The sequence below is a fragment of the Crocodylus siamensis genome, chromosome 11, assembly GCF_052110815.1.
Source record: "Crocodylus siamensis isolate JL-2025a chromosome 11, ASM5211081v1, whole genome shotgun sequence".
In the NCBI taxonomy this organism is placed as follows: Eukaryota; Metazoa; Chordata; order Crocodylia; family Crocodylidae; genus Crocodylus; species Crocodylus siamensis.
In genome coordinates this window covers 52,271,564-52,285,647 of record NC_143405.1, presented here as the reverse complement: position 1 = coordinate 52,285,647, position 14,084 = coordinate 52,271,564, and the positions used below count along the sequence as shown (strand labels likewise).

Sequence of the window (14,084 nt, the reverse complement as noted above, 5' to 3'; positions counted from 1 at the left end):
GGCGGCAGTTAAATAATCTCTATAGCTTTGATGGCTATACCAATGGCTTTGTACAGAAGAGCACATTAGAAGAGGGTACTAGACCTACGCCTGGTGGATGAAATGCTGTCAGAAAGTTGTGGAACTGAAGTCCACTCCATGACAGGGTAGACAGGGCTCTTTAACCCTGGTCAGCAGCCAGTCTAGGAGTGAAGCCCCCACAGATGAACAAATGGATGATCCCTTTTGCTCCAACAGCTCCTACAGCTGGAGTAACTGGCTCCAGATATACTTGCACCAGCCTTTCCTTCAAATTATACCAGCAAGGCTGAGAGAGACACACTGACGTGTGTCATAGTCATAGTTTCATAGATGTTAGGGGCTGGAAGGTACCTTATAGATCATCAGGTCCCCTGCACTTGGTCAGGAAAGATCGCGGGGCACTTCACTTTATTTTCAAGCAAGGATTGCATTCAGCGAGCTGATGTCTCACTCAGCATAATTCTATCATCTCACAAGACAGACAGATGCCTACTATGAATTCCTGATCATCTTATCCACATAGCATTCTCTAGAGTGCTACAGTTGGCTTCTGGAAGTGTGTGTATAAATCATCCAACTCAATCAGCAGATGCTTATACTGCTGTGAAGGGTTAAACAGGGTCTCAGGGACTCGCTGAGACAGTTGGTATCTTCTCTGCTTACTTATGAAAGGAAGTGGCTTTCCACAGAGGATCTAGAAATAAGCATTCCCAAGGGAAGAATCCTAGGACCTAAGACAGAAGACTCAAGATGACTTTTTTAATACAACCGAACCTCAGGGGAACAATTTCTTTGGACACTGCACATTGTGGACAATGTTTAAGAGGCAACTGGAAGAGACACCTGTTCAAATCAATGGTCTGCATCTCAGTGGGCGCATCTCCATGTGCAATTAGTGTGGCTGAAACAACTCCAGCGCAGTTCACACCAGACTTGATTGCTTCTGAGCTCAGTGTTTACACATGCGCCCAGGACCACAACACATTTTGCTGGGACGACCCCGTCCCAGCTGGCAGGAGACCCAGGTGGTCAGCCTGCCAGCCAGAGCTGCCCTGCCTAGCTTAACATGCTGCAGAGGGGCTGGCTGAGGTACAAGGGTGCCCAGCAGGCAGCCCCCATACTGTAGCACCCTGATGTCCTAGCCAGCCCCGGTCACTGTCAACACATGCATTACAGCACACTAAATAACTGCTGTAGGGCAGTACTTGTGTCAGGCAGTACCATCCTATGGCGGAGTTCATTAGTTTACTCCAGCCTAATAGTGCTGCATGTGTAGACAGTGACATAGCAGTAAAACACATGTGTAGATGCCCCCAATGTGTCCATCATGGAGGCATTCATCAGGAACTTGAAATGACATAAACCCCTCCTCTCCTAGCACCAGGAAAAGCCAAATCTCCTCTTGCCTCACTGCAAAAAAGTCTGGCATGGCCCTGAACCAGGACAGCAGCATTAGTGTGCATCGAATACCACCTGCATTTGCATCACCACATAATATTCGACTCCCATCCAGCCAGGAGGTGGATGACATGAGTCACAGCTGGCACATGCTACTCATTCATTTGCTCATCAGCTCCCCAACAGAGAGCAGCTAGAGTATTTTAGTAGGTTTTATTCAAAATGCACATAGTGCTGTGTCACTAAGGTTTACAGATAGAGAGGGCTGAGGAAGATTTAAGCTACATAGCACTGACATGGCAAGCAGGTTAGAGAGAGAAAAACATTGTTGGGAAATGCTACTTATTGTCAAAGGTGGCATCCTGGCAGTTATTTTATTTGATCATGGGTGTCTTCCCCTTGCCCTCCTCCACTCCTCTTCTAGGCTCTCCTCAGCTCAGATTTTGCTGCCAGCTTCTGGCACCAAGCCTTTGGCTTGCAGCTAAGAGGAGGAAATTGTGCTGACACCAGCATCTCAACAGCCTGCTGCTTAGTAAAGAACAGGCTCAGCAAGTACAGGATAAGCAGCAGAAGCACTAGCTCCAGAGAAAGTGTTTATGGAGCTAGCCCATAAGAACCCACACAAGACACTGTAGCTATTCACACGAGAATACAACATAAATACCATTCAGCACCAGATCTAGTCCATCTTTATGTAACACCCATATAAATTTGGGGTTGTGTGATAAAGTGTGTGCTTTTGGTTGTTGTATATTGTGGGGGTTTTGGGGACTAGAAGAGGACCAATCCCTCCCCCCTCCATTGTGTCCAGACCATTGTCTTCAGATGCTTTAAAAGAATCTTTAAAACCAGTTTAGTGACTTTGGCCAGATCCGGGAACGCTGCCCACCTTTGCATTGATTGCTCTACATTAGCAGTGTCCAAATGATGCTGTTTCTTGATTGGGACCCTGTAGCAATGTCAGAAGAGTTATTTAAGGGTCAGGCCACCTGGGTTAGGGTCTCTGCTGAGAGCTGCACCACTAAATTGGGAGCCAGGACCCCAACACCCCATCAGAGCAGCTCTCCCCACACCTTCACTGGAGAAGCAAACTGAAGCTATATATTGGGAAAGCTTCAAGTACAAGGAGAAAAAGCCTGTCTCGGGGCTTGAGACCACTGTTTTCTCCCTCTTCTTTCCCCTTTTGCTTTTTCTGGGTATTGAATGGGATGATGCACCTGCAGCAGACTAGCCAAGGTTGGAGCCTGGCAGTTTTATTGGTGCGCTCTGGGCCAGGGCTGAAAGCCTGTCATGTTTCAGTTCCTGTCGCAACTTATTTGGGGTTCAGCATAGCTGTGTTGCTAAACCCCACCTCCTTGTCTTGCTGGCAGTTTTAGCCACAAAGGCCTTGAGTGGGGTGATCCCATGAGTGCATTAATCCCTTGTGCAAACTGCGGAGAAATGGGGTCCTGGCAGTTCCTAGCCCCCTGTATTGGGAATTGTCATGTCTCAGCATTGAGATATACCTGAGACTGGGTGTCCAGGCTGCAGCCGTAGGCTTGGGCCCTTTTTACTGTTTCACAGCTATTGCATTTCATCCTACCTGTGTGGCTGAACCTCAGCCATACATTTGGCTAGCAGATTTGGGCCAAGGTGAAGACTGGCACGGTTTGAGCCAGGGTAAGACCTGGCACTTCTTGTTTATCCAGACCTCAGTGCAGATGGAAAGAGTTGTGTTCCCCCTTTTATTTCATAATTGTTCTTGTTCACCAAGTACTTGGACGGCTAGCAATACCTTGGTACCATCCTATGACTGACTGTCTAATATTGTCCATGCCCCGAAACAAATTCCTTTCATTGCTAGTTGCTTTGAGGGGAGCGGACAGGCAAGACCATTAGTTGCTTTCAGAATCCCCAATCCTGTAAAGAAGAGATGCTTAAATATTTTCCTTATTCCTTCACACACGGGGTCACTCAAAGGAAGAACACTCATTCAAGAAGCCATGCACCATCCTAAAATTTGGCTTTTGCTACTTCCACATATTGAAAACCCACTAAAAGTGTCACTCCAAGCTGGTTAATAGCACTTCTTATGCGTGTCCAGACCACTTTCACACAATGAATTCCCACTAAAAGAGATTCAAGAGCCCCATTGTTATATTATAGGAAAATATGTCCATATAGCTTTCTACAGCACATTTCAGAGACCAGAGCAGCTAGTGCATAGAATGAGCTCTGGAGTTACATCCCGTGTATTACAATCCACAAAAACAGGGGGAAAGAGAGAGACAGACCAACCTAAGATGGAGAATGAGAATGGGTGTGTGGGTGTATAAATATATAAACATACAAAATTTGGGGTGAATAATATTGCAAGAATGCAGCAATTAACCTAAAAATCAAAATGTTCCAGGTCCAGGAAATTCAGATTTCAGATGAAACTTCAAAAAGAAAAATGTTAGGAATGGGTCCCTAATCCCTACGTTTCCAACAACCTCGATTCTACCTTGTCAGACTCCTTACCTTGCTGCAAGATTTCAGGTAGGTTTTAGGCAAGTACACCACCCTACCGTGGCATCATTTATAAGACATTTTAAAACTTTTGCATGAAGGTCAGGTTAAACTTGTGTTTAAAGATATTTTCATTTGTGTAACAGGTGCATGTTGTTTCTTTTTATCTTTTGGCTCTTACTAGTGGTTGGGTGAACAATATTGTAAGAATGCAGCAATTAACCGAAAAATGAAAGTGTTCCAAGTCCAGGAAATTCAGATTGAAGATGAAACTTCAAAAAGAAAAATGTTAGGAATGGGTCCCTAATCCCTACGTTTCCAACAACCTCGAAATTAAGAACTCTCACTCCCATTTCTTAATCAGTTTTACCATCAAAATGTACACCATTCATTTTTCCAGTGAAAAAGGGTAACGGTTAAAAAATGTGTGAACTAGAATGCATCCTTCCCAAAGAGAGACTGATCTCTTGGCCTGAGTCCAAGGCTCGGTCCTTAGAGTTTCTACAGCTGCTTTCCACAACATTACATTGGAACATCATAATGCACAACAAGAAGTTATTATACGAGTAGAAGAGCAGTTTTGTGCAGCGTGGTTACAGAAGTGCTTACAACTCCATTAGTTTAATGCAGTACACAACTCACAGAACAGCAAAGATAAACTAGACACAGGGATCCCACTCGGTGTTAACACCAAGTCACGGAGATTGCATGAAAACAGCTCAACATAATAAAAACTGCTAGGCAACATCCCTCTTTGTTAGTATTAAGTGGTGTCACTTTATTATGCTTAGCAAGTAAGTGGAAAAATGCTCTTCTAATAAACGTAACTAGATGAAATTCATAAAGCAGGATGATGTTCAGATACAATAGAAATTTAAAAATGAGATGGAATTGAGACTTGAGCAAGGCTTCTTCCCCCTTCTCCACCCCATTTAAAATATACAAACACATGGCTTTTCCCCTCCACCTCCATATTTTTTCTTCTCCCTTTCCTCTATTTCTCAGTCCCTTTCTCCCTCTACTTGAGAACAGAGGACCCAGAACAGTCACAGTCAACACACCTGGCTCCCGGTCCTGGGAGACTGGTTTAAATCGAATAAGGTCTGGGCTTGGGTCTCACATCCAAGTGAATGCTTTAACCGCTGAACTCATTCACTTTGGTTTCTCTCCAATTTTTACCACAGAACCCAATACTGAAGCTGAGAAACCTTTCCAGTCAGAACTGGCATGCACGCTCCTACAGAAATTGCTTTCACTTAACTGGCATTTTCCAACAAAAGATATTTTTTCAAAAAATTTCCTGATTGAGTGTACTCTGAATGTCCCCAAGGGCTGCCTGCACTTCCAGCACCCCACCTCCCCAGAGAGACCCTCAACCAAGAATAACACCTTCATTAGCTTTACCCCTCTGCATTATTGCCACTAATGCTTTGGAAGACTTCATTTTTAACTACCTTGAAATAGAAGGAGCTCCAGATGTACTCGGATCAGCTGTTATAGTGCAGTTTGTGTCTTGTATCACTTAAGAAGCATGCAGACGTCATAGCTTGGAACAGTATCATCCAATACCAAATATGAGGCTATGCACTAAGCAATCTCTCTGATGAGTTGACGATATCCAAAACTGACATTGTATTGTTAGGCCAAATTTCCCAACACATTCAGCTGCTTGCAAGCGGTGCAAAGCAGTGGAAGTGTGAGCCAAGTATACAGTTGATTTGCACCACCAGGGCAGGAGAAAGCAGACTGAGGTCATTAACCTATTATAATAAGGTTAATGAACTGGGCTGTGCCCCAGGCAGGGGTCTGGCGTGGAACATGCACTCTCTGTAGTGAGGCCTCGGTACCTGAAGAGGATTAGAGGCCTGGAGAGACTTTCAACTGAAAACAACTATTTGATAGAGAGAGGATACATGATGAAAAAGTGCCCCCCAGACGTGATTTGCTATGGCATTTCCTTCATAAAAAGGTTGTTTTTCCAAGAGAAACAAACAGTACAAAATGAACAACAGCATACATGCCATTTTCACAAGGGCATCTTGCAAGAAAAGAACTGAAAGTGAATGACAAAGGGGGATCCCATTCCCCCCCTCTTCATTTGTTGAGACAGTGTACGCTGCCAGACTTCCTGCATGCGCTCGGGTTGCCGTCTTCCTCGTGACAGTCAGGAACTCTGGTTTTTACGGGGTTCCTTGCACAGAAGGCAAAGAAATGCCTACAACCATAAATGGTTTTGCTTCAAGGTTCATGAGTAAGAGGAGAATCTGAAATTACTTTTGGTTTGCAAGATTGACTAAATCTGAACTAAATTGAACATGTCCCATGAGTTTCCTTAACACTCCACAGTTAGGATGGAAGACTGGAGTCAGTGATGTGCCACTGAAAGACACCTCCTGCCACTGAAAGACAAAGGAGAATGAAGCTTGCCTCATTTCTCTCCACATTTTCCATGCATATCTGTCCTATAAAGGCTGGACAATTAGGAAAGTGGAGTCAGTACTCACAGAAAGTTATGTTTAGGGGCTTCTTCATGTTCATTTCATTTTGGAAGGGGTTATTTTTCCTCCTCAATTTTTGGTGTTCTATGTAGATGTTCAGCAAGCAGAGTGGGTTGGAGGGAGTGGAAAAGGGGCTGTGACTTGTATAAATGTGAAAGTGTTTGGATTTTCCCCAGAATTGTTTTCTAAGAGGATCTATTTTATTTTTAATACACAAATAAAAGAGATTTAAAAAAAATAGTTTGGGCTTTGTATATTTGATGCTGGACTCCCGATTTACCATTTGGGGTGTTTAATGTAACTCTCCCTGACACTATGCCTACGTTTTTGAAGTAGGCATAGTTACTTAAAATGAAAAGGAAAAAAAACAACAACTGTATTTTCATATTTTCTAACAAACATTAGCTTCAGTTTTGTAAACAGATTTGACATGTTTGTGCAGTACTCACAGTAGTACCTTTTCTCCTTTGACATCCTCTGTAATGGAGATCCTTATTATCAGACACAGTCTGAGGCTTCTGCAAGCCAGGCAATTTATTAATTACGTTCTCAGTACTGCTTTAAATCCCTATGTGCCTGTACGTCCTCCTTACCTGAAGAGCATCCACTAAAAAAATAAAGAAATAAAAATGTAGGGATTTGCTACCATCCAGTTTCTTGGGATCAGAGTACCCAGCATAAATAAACGTTAGTGAGTTAGGGACATGGCATATAAATGAAGCCTTACACAGACTCTTATTAAGAAGTTTTGCTTAAATCTGATGGATGCAGCTGGAAAAACACAATCAATTGTTAATGCCTATTACTGGAAAATGGTTAGCTTCTAGGGACAGGCTGCCAGGCAGACTGAGGTCATCCACCTACTGCTGACTGGTCTGTAGGCCATCTCATAAGGGCTAGCCTACAGGGATATTAAGAAGTGACCCAAGCACTCAAAAATTTTTGGCACCTGTGGCGTTTCCCCTCCCACCCCATAGCTGCTGATGGTGAAGTTCCTGGAGCAGGCCAGGCAACAGCTCTCCTACCCTTCACTTTTCTTCCCACAGGTGATCAAGGTCCACAGGGTTGCTGGAGAATCCATGCAACCTGCGACACACCAGTTCTAACTCTGCTTAATGACCTCTTACCCTGTAGGAGTACAGTCTCTCTCTCACTCTTTCCTTCCTTGCCCATCTTCTTCCCCTCACCCTCTTCTGCTTTCCTGCAAAGTTGTCAAGGAAAACCTGCCGTTAGTGTCCCAGAGTGGCAGGACTCCATGTAGAAACAAGTGCTCGGAGTAGGCCTGATAGGATACCCAAATGAGAAAGCCATCCTGCTACTCAGAACAGCTTCACCCGATTAAAGCAGCTGGACAATGCAGGAAAAGGAGTCATCATATGTGTTCATGAGCAGTAAGAATGTGGTGCGCTTTCTTTCTCCATCCACCCTTTACTAAATTTTGTTTTGCCTGGGCTTTATCTCCCTGTGAGTTTGAACTTCTTAAAGTTGCAAGAATACAATTAAATTGACAAAGACATATAGAAATGGGGAACACACAGGCAGACTTGATAACCAGGCTAAGGGCAGCTTCACAGCGTATCTACTGCACAGTAAATTCAGTAGTAGAAGCAGAGCTGGCACAAAGCCATGTGCCACTGTAACCCATTCCACTCTGGGGTAAAGTTACCCTTCATAAAGGGGAAAAAACAACTGTACATGAGTATCAATTCCACTGGCCGCTTCCAGCCCAGGGTTGCCTTTTGCTCAGTGCAGTCTGGCTTCCCCATTACCTACTGACCAGGCACTGTTGTAACACCTACTATAAGCAGCCTGCTTGGGCTAGCTTATCATGTGCCCACCCCTTAGCATGGAGTACATCCAGAGTAAATTAGTCTGGAAAAATCAAGTGGCTTCATAAGTGCTATGAACATGTATCCCTTTCAGCAACAAGCAAATACAATCGATGTTACACTAGGAGTACAATCACACAAGTTAGCTTCAATTTTTGCTATTTTTCAGCTGCTAAGTTGTCATATATTTCTTTCCACATTTAAGGAGGACATCCAATAGAAATATAAAGCACTTCTATCATTGTTGTATCTTCTATGTGAACATGAATTAAAATTAGCTCATGAGCTTGAGAAGTTATACATACCTTATTTCCTTATGGTACTGTGTAATGATCCAGTATATTAGCTATTCTCTTTAAAATAAATCATAGGAAAAAATGAAGGACCCAGTGAAGATGGAAGTAATGAGTAGTTCCTCTCCACTGGCATCTGGAAGAGAAATAATTTTGCAAGTATAAAAGAAGCACCCATTAAAACTCCATCAGGACTATAGGCAATTACTTGAACAAAAGCTACAAAGAACAAGTGAGGGGATGATATGAGGGATGGGTGAGAGTACAAACCCATTTTGGTTGGTTGTTCAGCTCTAGAACCATATCAATAGCAAATGAAATTTGCCATGCGGATAGCAGTTTGTTTCATTCTATTAAATCTGTTTTGGTATTCCCTAGTCTCCACATAAACTCTCAATGACATTTGCTGTCTGATCAGAGAGGACAAGAGTCCAGTTCCTTATCTTAAAGACCGAATTACATCTTGTATCTATAGGAGATTTCTCCAAGTCATGGGCAAGGGGTACTGATAGCACATCCTGGGGAGCTAGAATGCTAGGGGTCCTCACTGAAGAATTACCAGGAGATTAATCTTGTCTTGAAGATTTACTATGAATACTGTAAAAACTGCACACTATTAGTATTTGATGACAAAAGTCAGCTTCTAGCAGTTACGTTGTCATGGATATAGAACAAAAAATTCCTGACTTAGACAAACACAAGGAGTGAATTTATGCCTTGAGTCACTTCTAGAAACAAACTCCCAACAGAGCTAGGAGAGCCTTCCAACCTCAGTTCAGAATGGGTTAGGTTAATTTAAGGTTGGAAGTTGCTTGGTAAATGAGTAAAGAGTAAAAGATGCCCAGGATCAAATACTCTAAGCTGCTGTAGCAAAACCCCCCATTTTTCTTTTTTTTTTTGATTTATCTTCAAATGCATTCCCTCCCCTTCCCCAACCATTTCTGACTTTTCTCTCCTGCTCCATTCCCTATAGATAAGTATAAGTGAGCTCAAACTCAGGATAAGCTTTAAACATTTTTATTTTGGTAGCAAATTTTTGGTCTTGGATATCCATTGTTTTAGAATTATTAGGTTTGTATTAATTTTTACTGTTGTATATTGTATTATTATCATTTTGTACTGATTTCTATTGTTTCATATGGATATTGGATGGTTTAGGCCTGTGTTCGTCAGTGAACCAAAGTCAGGTCAAGTTTCCATTTTATATGTCAAGCCTCCATCTTCTGTCCTCTGCCTGGGCATCCCATGTTTAAACAATATGATTCATTGTACCCCTCCCATGTAAACTGGTTCCCAGATGAATGAGTGCGATTGGGTATGACTGAAATACAATGGTAGCAGGCCTCTACTGAATGGCCTGTAACAACTGGGCCATCACCCTGCATTGATTCATCCAGGAGCCATGGACCTCACCCAGGAACAGAGGCAAGACCAGCATTTGAAAAACAAAAGACCCTGCAGAACCAGCAACACTACCATTGTACCCCACCATTACAGACACCCAAAACTGCACATCTCTGCATGGAACATGCTCAGTACACCAGAGGCTGACCCTTGCCTGGGCATGCCTCCTGTCACTAAAGTCACACAGTCTGCCCCTATAAAGAGGAGCAGTGAAGAGAGACCCAGTGGGAATGCCATTTCCATCTGGACCAGACCAGCTTCACGTCACCTATCCACCCCAGAGGCCCTGCCAGCAACCCCCTCTGGACAACACCAAGCTGAAGGGAGACCCCGACTGACCATCAAGGATCAACTTCCAGCCTGGATAGGTAGATATTACCTGCATACCTCATCCTACAATTTGGACTCATTCTCTCTGTCTCTCTCTCCTCCTGGACTTCAGTGGACTTCAACCCCTGCACCAAGCCTCTTTAACCCCTGCTGCCAGTGTGTGTGTGTGTGGGGGGGGGGGGTTGTAAGGGAACCAGTTTGGCATTGTGTCACCATCTCCCCTGTTCAATAAAACCAGTCATTTGCAACCCCGAGCTGGGTCATGTTTTACTGAATCCCAGTCGCTTCCCTATCTTAAATTCCAGCCTCATTCTCTCTCTCTCAGCTCCAGTTCCCACCCTCTCTGCTAGTTTCCCCATCTCCTCCCAACTCCATCTCCCCTTGTCTGCCACCTCTCAGCCTCTCCTTGCTTTCCTGCTGTCCCTGCTGCCTGCTCCTTTTCCTGTGATTTTCTGCTGCCTGCCTCTCTGTTTTCAGGCTTCCCCCCTCCCCCCTGCACCTTCTGTAATCTCCCCCCCACCTCCTCCTGCAGCTTCCCAGCTCCTATTAGCTGTCCTGCAGTTCTCTCCAGCTTCCAGCACCTAGTGCTGCTCTCTGCAACTTCTCCCTGGAGCCATCCTCTGGCTCCCCATACCCAGAGCCCCTCTTTAACACCCACACTTTCCTTTAGTTCCATTTTTCCCTCCTCTCCCCATCTACCTTTTCAGCTTTCCCACTAGCTCTGGCTCCAGTCCCAGACTCTGTGCCGCCATGCTCCCCTGTTCTGTAGGCTTTGGGCCTTGTCTTTTAATCAATTAAGATCAATTAACCTAAAGTTACCCCCAAGCCCCAGTTCTTCAGCCCAGGCCCCTGTAGTCCACCCGTTCTAATCCTGGTCCTGGTAACTTTAACCCCCTATACTTCTACTTTCTTACCTTAACCTTTCCCCAGGTATCCCAAGTACACCAAGCACATACATACATACACATCACAATACCCAATTTAGGAACTCACTTGTGTGTATGTATAGGTGGGTGGTATGTGTGTAAAGTAGTGAATATACACAGATATACATATATAGAGATCAGTGTGTGTGATATATGAACTAGTAATCCACATATGTGTATTGAATATGCAGGTGTTGGTAACTGATTCTGTCTCAATTTGGTGTGTGTAGCGTGTATAGGCTTAAACTGGTGATAGATGTGCATGAACCTAGACTAGTTATTTTAAATGTGTATCTGAGTTGCTAGTGCAAGTGTGTGTGTGTGTGTGCACGTGTGTGTGTGTGTATGTATGTGTGTGTATATATATACACACACACACACACACACACACACACACACACACACACACACACACACACACACAAGGTATTATGTGCATGATATATGAATTAGTGATCTGTGTCTAAGTTTTGGGGTGTACAGTGTATGTGCCTGAGCTGGTAGTGTGAGTGTGTATGCCTAATAGGGTATATGCACCTAGTGAGTGTGTGCTTCATTGATTGTTATGTGTGCATGTGCAGTTGTACACAGCGCCCTCCTGTCTAACAGCACAATATTGAGATCCTGAGGGTTGGCCTGACCCCTCAGGGCAACACTACCTCAGCCTGACCCTAAGACTATGTCAAATGGAGCCTGGGTTTTGCATGGTTGAAATCCATAGGTTTAAGAATTAACAGTTGTACCAGTAAACATCATCCAAGTTTTCCTGTTGTTTTTAAAATGTAGTATTTTTGAACACATTAGGGCATGGCAGATGACTATTCACAGGATCTTCCTTAAGAAGAATGGTTCAAACACAATAGGCATCAACTACCATGTTTGCACATGCCTGTCTAAAGTTTAACAACATTAGCTAAGTTTGTTGCTAAGGAAAAAAAAGGCAATGAAAGCCACTATTTCCTTGTAAACACAGGCTTTCCCTCGTGAATCAAATTTTTTTTAAAAGAAAAGAAACACCCTCACACTTAGGATGACTGAACAAGTAAGTTTTTCATCCTGGAGCTCAAAGTCTCAGTCTTCAACTCACTCAGAACTGAGTTTTCAGGGGATTACTCAACTGGAGATGTAGGATTTGTGACTATTAGTGAACCTCTGAGCTATATGGGGTGGCTTTGTGTACCAGCCCAAAGGGAAAAGACACATAGATATATTACTATCTTACTACATCATTACTATTATCTACAAACACTCAGTAAAATGTATGTGTCAGGGATCTAAGGAAGTATTACACTTAGGAGGAAGGTGGGGGGGCAATCCTGCTTATTTGGCGTGCTGTTGTTTCTAATAGGCCTGTGCGAAGCGGCTAGTGTTCGCTTTGGATTCGGCCGATTCAGGGGGCAGCGATTCGATTCGGTGATTCAAAACACAGTCCCAAATCAATTCGGCCAAATCAGCAAGGCCCATCCCCCATCCCTCTCCCAGCCGGCAACGGCTGCCCCACTGGCCCCAGCTCCTAGCTCTTTGGGGGGAAAAAAAGCCCCAACTCAGCAGGTGCTGCCGGGTGGGGGGCGATCCCCACTGTCCCCCACTGCATGGCGTGCTCTGCATAAGCCCCCTGACCTCCCCGCATTATCCCAGCTCCCACATGGCTGCCCTGCCTGCCCCGCCTGCCCCAGCTCCGGCCCTTTAAGGGGAGAAAGAGAAAAAAAAAAAAAACAAGAAAAACCCCTGAACTCACCAGTTCCTGCCACTGGGGGCAATCTCTGCTGCTCCCTGCTGCCCCTGCCATGTGGGGGGCTCTCAACAAGCCCCCCTGAAGCCCCAAGGCTGCTGCAGGAGCTGTGAGTCCTGGGGTTTTTCCTCAGATTTTTTTTCTTAAAGGGCCAAAGCTGGCCTGGGCAGGGCACCCACAGGGGGGCTGAGGGAGCAGGGGAGGGGAGGGGGGCTCGTGGCAGAGCCCCCCATGCAGTGGGGATTGCCCCTTGCCTGGCAGCACTCGCTAAGTGGGGGTGTATTTTTAAACAACGGGAGCTGGGGTGGACAGGGATCCCCCCCCATGGTCTCTTCCCCCTTCCTCCAGCCTCCCCTCCCCCATCCCCTACTTACCAGCTCTGAGTACTTACCTGCTGCAGCCAGTGGGAACTGTCCAAATCAACTCGAAGCTCTCTGAATCTTCAAAAAAGATGTGGAGACCTTTGATGATTCAGACCTCTTTATTGGTCCCCTGATGCGATTCAGATTTAGAGATTCAGCCACCGAATCAGGCCGAATCTCCTCAGAATCGAATCAGCACTCGAAGCTTCACTCAGCCCTAGTTTTTAATCGCATACCCAGAGCACTTACAGGTAGAGAAGGAGACCTGAGGAACAACACAGACAGACACTGCCTGCTAAAAATATTGAAATTAGAGTCAGTAAGAGATTGGGTCAGACTGATGAGTAGGGGACAGCCAAGTGACGGGGCAGACGCGGAGCCAGGAACTGGTTGCCAGAACTTAAAGCAAACACAACTGAGAGAGGGAACGAGAATAGAGGGGGCGGGGGGAGGGGGGCCTGCAGTCCCAGGCTCATCTCAGCTGCTCCAAAAGCTTTCCAGCTGGGCCCTCCACACCGCTCCCATCTGGCCAACAGATTTTGGTCATGTGCTATAGCACAGCTATGATTTTTCTTTCCCCTCGGGGAGGTGAATAGTAACTTGCCTGGATGCAATTTGTTCAGACATGCATTCTTTTCAGTTTACTACCAAGAGCTCAGGAGAAGATCAGCAAGAAGGCTGTTCCCATTTCTTTGTTTGTTTTGGGGGGGTTTTGATGGTCTTAATCTAACCAGAATTTTACACGGTAGCAAACCTGTAGCAGAGGCAGCCCTTCTACTCTGCCCAACTGCTGGCCTTGGG

At 44.9% G+C, this 14,084-nt stretch overlaps 1 long non-coding RNA gene across 2 annotated transcripts; it reads right to left on the bottom strand.

Annotated features, from left to right (window-relative positions):
• Positions 1 to 3,790: 3,790 nt before the first annotated feature.
• Positions 3,791 to 13,704, bottom strand: LOC149855888 (uncharacterized). Of its 2 annotated transcripts, none has more exons than XR_016438594.1 (5): positions 13,313 to 13,704; positions 8,542 to 8,665; positions 7,535 to 7,608; positions 6,857 to 7,014; positions 3,791 to 6,308 (listed from the first exon to the last, which is right to left on the bottom strand). It is a non-coding gene; the product is annotated as an uncharacterized LOC149855888 (long non-coding RNA). The 2 variants fall into 2 exon arrangements; XR_016438595.1 differs by having other exon boundaries at positions 6,865 to 7,014.
• Between the last annotated feature and the right edge of the window lie 380 nt (positions 13,705 to 14,084).